The 8,289-nt window shown below is 42.4% G+C and overlaps 1 long non-coding RNA gene across 2 annotated transcripts in view; it reads right to left on the bottom strand.

Annotated features, from left to right (window-relative positions):
* Positions 1 to 3,109: 3,109 nt before the first annotated feature.
* LOC103217385 (uncharacterized) overlaps positions 3,110 to 8,289 on the bottom strand; it is a 54,531-nt gene continuing 49,351 nt past the window's right edge. For both annotated transcript variants that reach the window (XR_005241512.2, XR_012094231.1), the window contains exon 5: positions 3,110 to 3,819. This is a non-coding gene — a long non-coding RNA (uncharacterized lncRNA). The remainder of the gene's footprint in view (positions 3,820 to 8,289) is intronic.

The following is an 8,289-nucleotide window of genomic DNA, read 5'->3' as shown; positions in this document are numbered from 1 at the left end:
GTCTCTTGTAAGGCAGGCCTAGTGGTGACAAAATCTCTAAGCATTTGCTTATCTGTAAAGGATTTTATTTCTCCTTCACTTATGAAACTTAGTTTGGCTGGATATAAAATTCTGGGTTTAAAATTCTTTTCTTTAAGAATGTTGAATATTGGCCCCCACTCTCTTCTGGCTTGAAGAGTTTCTGCCGAGAGATCTGCTGTTAGTCTGATGGGCTTCCCTTTGTGGGTAACCCGACCTTTCTCTCTGGCTGCCCTTAAGATTTTTTCCTTCATTTCAACTTTGGTGAATCTGGCAATTATGTGTCTTGGAGTTGCTCTTCTCGAGGAGTATCTTTGTGGCGTTCTCTGTATTTCCTGGATTTGAATGTTGGCCTGCCCTACTAGGTTGGGGAAGTTCTCCTGGATGATATCCTGAAGAGTGTTTTCCAACTTGGTTCCATTTTCCCCCTCACTTTCAGGCACCCCAATCAGACGTAGATTTGGTCTTTTTACATAATCCCATACTTCTTGCAGGCTTTGTTCATTTCTTTTTCTTCTTTTTTCTTTTGGTTTCTCTTCTCGCTTCATTTCATTCATTTGATCCTCCATCGCTGACATTCTTTCTTCCAGTTGATCGAGACGGTTACTGAAGCTTGTGCATTTGTCACGTATTTCTCGTGCCATGGTTTTCGTCTCTTTCATTTCGTTTGTGAGCTTCTCTGCATTAATTACTCTAGCCATCAATTCTTCCACTTTTTTTTCAAGATTTTTAGTTTCTTTGCGCTGGGTACGTAATTCCTCCTTTAGCTCTGAGAAATTTGATGGACTGAAGCCTTCTTCTCTCATCTCGTCGAAGTCATTCTCCGTCCAGCTTTGATCCGTTGCTGGCGATGAGCTGCGCTCCTTTGCCGGGGGAGATGCGCTTTTATTTTTTGAATTTCCAGCTTTTCTGCCCTGCTTTTTCCCCATCTTTGTGGTTTTATCTGCCTCTGGTCTTTGATGATGGTGATATACTGATGGGGTTTTGGTGTAGGTGTCCTTCCTGTTTGATAGCTTTCCTTCTAACAGTCAGGATCCTCAGCTGTAGGTTGTAGCTGTAGGAGATTGCTTGAGGTCCACTCCAGACCCTGTTTGCCTGGGTATCAGCAGCAGAGGCTGCAGAAGATAGAATATTTCTGAACAGCGAGTGTACCTGTCTGATTCTTGCTTTGGAATCTTCCTCTCAGGGGTGTACTCCACCCTGTGAGGTGTGGGGTGTCAGACTGCCCCTAGTGGGGGATGTCTCCCAGTTAGGCTACTCAGGGGTCAGGGACCCACTTGAGCAGGGAGTCTGTCCCTTCTCAGATCTCAACCTCCGTGTTGGGAGATCCACTGCTCTCTTCAAAGCTGTCAGACAGAGTCGTTTGCGTCTGCAGAGCTGCTGCGTTTGTTATTATTTACTGTGCCCTGTCCCCAGAGGTGGAGTCTACAGAGACAGGCAGGTTTCCTTGAGCTGCTGTGAGCTCCACCCAGTTCGAGCTTCCCAGCAGCTTTGTTTACCTACTTAAGCCTCAGCAATGGCGGGCGCCCCTCCCCCAGCCTCGCTGCTGCCTTGCCGGTAGATCACAGACTGCTGTGCTAGCAATGAGGGAGGCTCCGTGGGTGTGGGACACTCCCGGCCAGGTGTGGGATATGATCTCCTGGTGTGCCTGTCTGCTTAAAGCGCAGTATTGGGGTGGGAGTTACCCGATTTTCCAGGTGTTGTGTGTCTCAGTTCCCCTGGCTAGGAAAAGGGATTCCCTTCCCCCTTGCGCTTTCCAGGTGAGGCAATGCCTCGCCCTGCTTCAGCTCTCGCTGGTCGGGCTGCAGCAGCTGACCAGCACCGATCGTCTGGCACTCCCCAGTGAGATGAACCCAGTACCTCAGTTGAAAATGCAGAAATCGCCGGTCTTCTGTGTCGCTCGCGCTGGGAGTTGGAGACTGGAGCTGTTCCTATTCCGCCATCTTGCTCCGCCCCTGTCTACATAAGCTTTCTTAGACTCTGTGTAAAGAGAGCGACTTTCTGCCCCTTCTCAGAAACGCATGCTGCCAAGGCAAAGCATTTAGGACAGAACCTGGACCACAGATAAGTCCTATATAAGTCTTAGCTGTATCTTCATCTTCTACTATTACTACTACTACTACTGCTAGTATTGAAAGGCCTAAGAGTTATGCCATGACTAGGGGTCAGCTGGGCTGGTTTTGTTAGGTCTGCCTTGCCCTGGAATGAAGCTAACACATGTGCAGTAGATTGAGTGTTTGCTCCTCACCTTTGAGAGATGCTTTCGAAAGCCATCCTTGTGGATCACATTCTTCCCATCTGCTGTCCCCTTGGAACTGTCGAATGTCAGGGTAAAGCCCTGGGATGCAGCGTGCTTTGGGGCCATCACTCTATACCAGTGCATCTCAAACTATCTGTAGTGAAGGATCAATTCTGGTTTTTTTACTTCTAATCAGTCACAGACTGATATTTGGCAAAATGTAATAAACATAAAGTGAAATAAAAAACCAATACGTATAAAACTCAAGTCCCTTTTCAAAATTTTAAGATTCATACACAAATGCATGCTGCCAAGTGGCTCTGACAGTTCTAAATGTCTGCTCTCAACTCCCTACTTATCTCTGAACAGTATCCCACAGATGACAGATGGTGGGCCTCACATTCAGTGGGATTGTCATAAAGGACAGCGAGGAACCCCAAAGGCCCTTCATTTCTGTACTGATTTCCTTCCATAGGGCTGTCATCAAAGCAAGGGACACAATGGGCCAGCAGGTCTCAACCCTAGATTGGAGTGCGCAAAGCCCTGGTGTGAAGCTTATACATTGGAGGTGGCTCAGAGAGGCCACCAGTGGAAGCTGCCCCCTGTCCAGCTGCTGGCCATCCACATAGCTGGGAATTCACAAACAGCTAAGCAATAGGCAGTTTAGTGAAGACACACAGGTGTGGAAACAGTTTGTGATAGGCAGGTTTATGGCAAATAAACACATTGTATGATATACTGTAATCAACTATATAAACAACTTTAAAATTGTCTGTACTTCATATTTCCAGCATTTGGCTTTGTTAATCATATGTCTTCCTGACAGCAATTAAATAACCTTGAGAGAAAATGTACACCTGCTGTCTCCCCTGGGGAAACTACATCTCTTTTGTGAATGACATAAGTTCTCCATAAAACATAACTGAAGCTAGGAGAATTGAATTTGGAGATATGCCTTCTTTCTCTCTTGTTTTATCTCTAGTTGAATTGGAGTGCATGGCTTAATATAGCTAATCTTTTTCTGGATCCTTATTCTGAGCTTTTATTTAGACCAAACTAGTTCCCCAAGGAGCAAATTGAAGACCATGGATAATAAACGAGGTTGTAATGAGTACCACCACACAGGTTGTGAAAAGTACCACCACCAGCTCATTTGGCCTGAACCTTCACCCTCCGCCTCCCCAACTTCTTTTCTTTCCGCTTTCCACAACAGATTCCATCTGCTTCCATGAACAACATACTGCTTTCCTTAAAGCATGGCAAACATAAGTATGTTTGCTTGACTGAGATCCAAACAAGGTTTATTCATTAGGATTAATTGAGTAAAAGTCTCTGTTAATTTGCAGGCTTCCAGGGCTCACTAGATGAGGTTGCTGGCAGTGGCCCCCGCGCTGCTGCCACTGCTGCTGCTGGTGCGTGGAGCTGCCATGTGGGTGCTTGGGGCTCCAGGCAGGTACACTCTGGACTGGCCGAGGCTGGACTCCTGGCTGCTGCCACACTGACTTGACGAGGCCAATTTCAGAGTGTTTGTGCACTGGGGAGTGTTCTTGGTGCTGGTGGCTCTGGAAGGGTGAAGACAGATCCACTATCAGCACTTCATGTATCACCACTACCTGCCTGGCTTCAGCCATGCAGACTTTGGGCAGCAGTTCATAGGAGGCTTCTTCCAGCTGAACGGACAAGTGGGCCAATCTCTTCCAGGATTTGGAGGCCAAGTATGTAGTCCTGATACAAAGCATCACAAACTGGCTGAGTGTCATGTCTTAGAACTTAGATTCTAAGGACAATGGGGGTCCTACCAGTTTGGTTGGTGAGTTAGAAACAACTGTCTGGAAGAGGAACATACACTGTGAACTCCATCACTTATTAGAATGGTTCCATTCACTTTAGCTACTTGATTAAAAAAAATGGCTTCAAAACACAGCATTTTGGCGGTGAAAATAACAATGCCATGGCTATATGATCTTGTTAACAGGCACAAGTCTGATATGATTTCTGATATGATTTGGTCTAATAAAGTGAGCATGTCCTGATACTTATTTGAACTTGGCTCTACAATGATAGCTCTATCAAGGAAGAGGTAGTAAATGACTGATGGGGTCAGAAATGCTCCTGTCACCATGGACAATACTACAACTGTCAAGAGAAACTTAAGCTGGGGAGATTGCAAGACCACAAGTGAGAGACGTGTACCACCACTGACAAGAAATTCTGGGTCAATGGTTGCAACATGGCAATGTCTGACTTTGCAAGTGAATCTGAAATGGCTTTGGAACTGCTTCAGACTGCAAGTTTAAGAGGCAACTATCGTCTCAACATTGGACAAGCTAAAGATAATCTAACTGTTCCTGTCTTCCACGAAAGGCTTTTTGCTTTTAGGAAGTGGCTGAGCATCAGTGGGAAAGCTATCTATGCCTCTAAACCATGGAAGGTGCAATTGGAACGGAACATGACATCTGCATGGTATACCTCTAAAGGATCAGCTGTTTATGCCATTTTACTGCACTGGCCAGAAAATGGAGTCTTAAACCTTGAATCCCCCATAACCACCTTGACTAGAAAGCACACAGTGCTGGGAAACAACAATATCTGAAGTGGTCCACAGGTCTGGACAAAGGCCTTCTCCTTTTTCTGCCCCAGTTATCATCCCCTGCTCTCCCACCTGAGTTTGCTTGGTCTGTAAAGCTGACAGGAGTGGACTGATTGTTGGAGTTCAAGAGGAAAGGGGCATTGCCTGCTGTTTGCTGCTTTGATTTGCCCTTTATAATACCATCATTGTAATCAACTCACTTCCCTGCTCCATCCAGAGATGGCTTTTCCAGCACTTTTTAATCAAAGGAATTGAATATATTACACTGATGCTTCAATGGACCAAGCATCTGAGTTCTCTTGCTAGCATACCTCTCTCTGGTCAGCAAAAGAAGGACTGAACACTTAAGCTCCAAGTTCATCCATTCTTAACGTTTACAATGATCTACAACAGAAGCTTCCCTCTATTCTCTGTGTCTGATAACCTCCTTGTTGACTCAGAGACTTTAGATAAAGAATAAGCCAAGGCTCCCTGTTGCTTGTGGAGGAGGTGGAAAGGGTTTGGCAAGCATAATCACGCACTATTTATTTAGCATCGGTTGTCACCAACACACTACCTCCTCCCTACTAAAGTGCAGGAGAGCCTGGAAGGGAAGAAAAAAGCTTGCTGGGCTGCTAGTAGTCAACTGTTCAAAAATTTCCAAAGCGAATTTAGAGCTCCGAAATACAGCCTGTTTATAGCGATAGTATTAAGAAAGTGAATGTGATTCTGTTCTGCCTTTAAAATAAAGTCAAATGAATGTTTGCATGCCAAAAAAAATTATAAGTTTCTCAACCATATCTCCTACCTCGCCTTTGCAACTTGTTTAAGTTATTGTTGAAGAAATTGGCTGTCTTGGAATTTCCCAGAGTTTGGTTTGCTGATGGCATCCCTGTGATGTTTAACATGTTCCTATGTCATTGTAAGCTGTAAATTGGTAGTTGGATTTAGAAGCTTGACCAGATTCAAGTTCAATTATTTTTTTTGTCAAGAATAATGCATATATAGTGTTCTGCACTTCTATTAGGAGGTACGTAATGTCTAAGTGTCTCTCTTTAGTGTTTAGCAGCCATTAGTGAACACTGTCCAGAGCCATTAATTCATTAGAAGGTTGCAACATGCTGATATCTCAATTCTTTCCATCCTCATTTATTTATTAGCTGGAAAAATTCTATAAAGAGAAACTTACCCTTGATTATTTGATTACTTTGAGGCCGTTTTTTTTTTTTTTTAACACAATGAATTAATCCTGTAGCGTTCTTTAAAGATGACTAATGAATTTAGATTTTTGATATCATTCTGAACTTACATTTAAATATACTTGATACGTTTCCATTGAATTCATTTCATTTATCATTCCACTGAAGAGCTCAAATTATCCCATCTTTGGCCAGTTGGATCCTCTTTGGACAGAATCATAGTACTTTTTCATAGCATCCTTGATACCTGGCATGACAATATATTCCAGGCTCACTTAATAAACTTCCTGTCTCAGATCTTGAATCAGCCATATTTCTTTTTTTTTTTTTTTATACTTTAAGTTCTAGGGTACATGTGCACAACATGCAGGTTTGTTACATATGTATACATGTGCCATGTTGGTGTGCTGTACCCATTGACTCATCATTTACATTAAGTATATCTCCTAATGCTGTCCTTCCCCCGCCCCTCCCCACAATAGGACCCAGTGTGTGATGTTCCCCTTCCGTGTCCAAGTGATTGTTCAATTCCCACATATGAGTGAGAACATGCAGTGTTTGGTTTTCTGTTCTTGTGACAGTTTGCTGAGAATGATGGTTTCCAGCTGCATCCATGTCCCTACAAAGGACACAAACTCATCCTTTTTTATGGCTGCATAGTATTCCATGGTATATATGGGCCACATTTTCTTAATCCAGTCTATCATTGATGGACATTTGAGTTGGTTCCAAGTCTTTGCTATTGTGAATAGTGCCACAATAAGCATACGTGTGCATGTGTCTTTATAGCAGAATGACTTATAATCCCTTGGGTATATCCCCAGTAATGGGATGGCTGGGTCAAATGGTATTTCTAGTTCTAGATCCTTGAGGAATCGCCACACTGTTTTCCACAATGGTTGAACTAGTTTACAGTCCCACCAACAGTGTAAAAGTGTTCCTATTTCTCCACGTCCTCTCTAGCACCTGTTGTTTCCTGATTTTTTAATGATTGCCATTCTAACTGGTGTGAGATGGTATCTCATTGTGGTTTTGATTTGTATTTCTCTGATGGTGAGTGATGATGAGCATTTTTTCATGTGTCTGTTGGCGAATCAGCCATATTTCTAAGAGGTGGGTTCCTGTTGATGGAAAATGGTTTTTAGAGATGCAATCAGGATTCTGGAGGTGCTCATTGCTAGTAGTAGTAGGTTGACCATTGTTTCTAGGCCTTTCCAGTGGAAAGAACTAGAAAATGTATGCTTTTAAACCATAAAACACATTATGAATTAGTATTGCTACTCAGATTTATTTTCAGGACTACAGCATTTTTACCTCATTGATCTTACAGTTGTATCTACTCTCACCCAAGCTGAAAATTCCAGTTCTCAATGACACCAATATATGCATATTCTTGCTTTACCCCACACTACATACATGACGGTTTCAGAATACTAATACCAGTACTACTATAACAACATGATTCCTGAATCAGTAGATGCAAACAAAACCAGTTAGAAGATATAATGGAATAGAAGACCGTGTGTCTGATAGCTAAAAACAAAATACCTCAGTGTAAACTTAACAAGAAATGTTCAAAATCAGTATTAGGAAAATTATTAAACACTTATAAAGGTACAAAATTAGATTTAAACAATTGGAAAGGTAAATGATAGTCACACAGAAAATATCATAAATATCTTAGGTATTTCTATGCTTATTTAAATATTTAATGTAATCCCTGTGAAAATCTCATCACATTTTTCCTAGAGCTAGACAAATTGGTTATATATTTGTTTAGAATAAACATGCAAGAATAGCTAGAAAATGCCTCAAAAGAAGAGCAACGGTATTGTAATAACACACAACCTCTAAAATTTAAATAGTTTGGTGTTAATGAATAAGCATAAGAATGGAAAAAATAGAAAATTCAAAGGCATAACTAGTTGCACATGAATAATATATGATAAAAGTGGTATCTCTTATTAGTAAGTAAAGGATGGAACTTTTAATAAATGGTGTTAGGGTAGCTGGGTAGTTGTACGCAAAGAGATAAAATTGAAGCCACTCCTTGTTACTACATATGTACTACATAACAGGACAAATTCTTTTTTTTTTTTTTTTTTTTGAGACGGAATCTTGCTCTTTCGTTCAGGCTGGAGTGCAGTGGCGTGATCTTGGCTCACTGCAAGCTCCGCCTCCCGGGTTCATGCCATTCTCCTGCCTTAGCCTCCTGAGTAGCTGGGACTACAGGCACCCACCACCACGCCCAGCTAATTTTTTTG

The sequence above is a fragment of the Chlorocebus sabaeus genome, chromosome 10 (assembly GCF_047675955.1).
Source record: "Chlorocebus sabaeus isolate Y175 chromosome 10, mChlSab1.0.hap1, whole genome shotgun sequence".
Classification (NCBI taxonomy): Eukaryota; Metazoa; Chordata; class Mammalia; order Primates; family Cercopithecidae; genus Chlorocebus; species Chlorocebus sabaeus.
The sequence above is the reverse complement of the archived record's forward strand: the minus strand, read 5'-3'. Positions and strand labels throughout refer to the sequence as shown.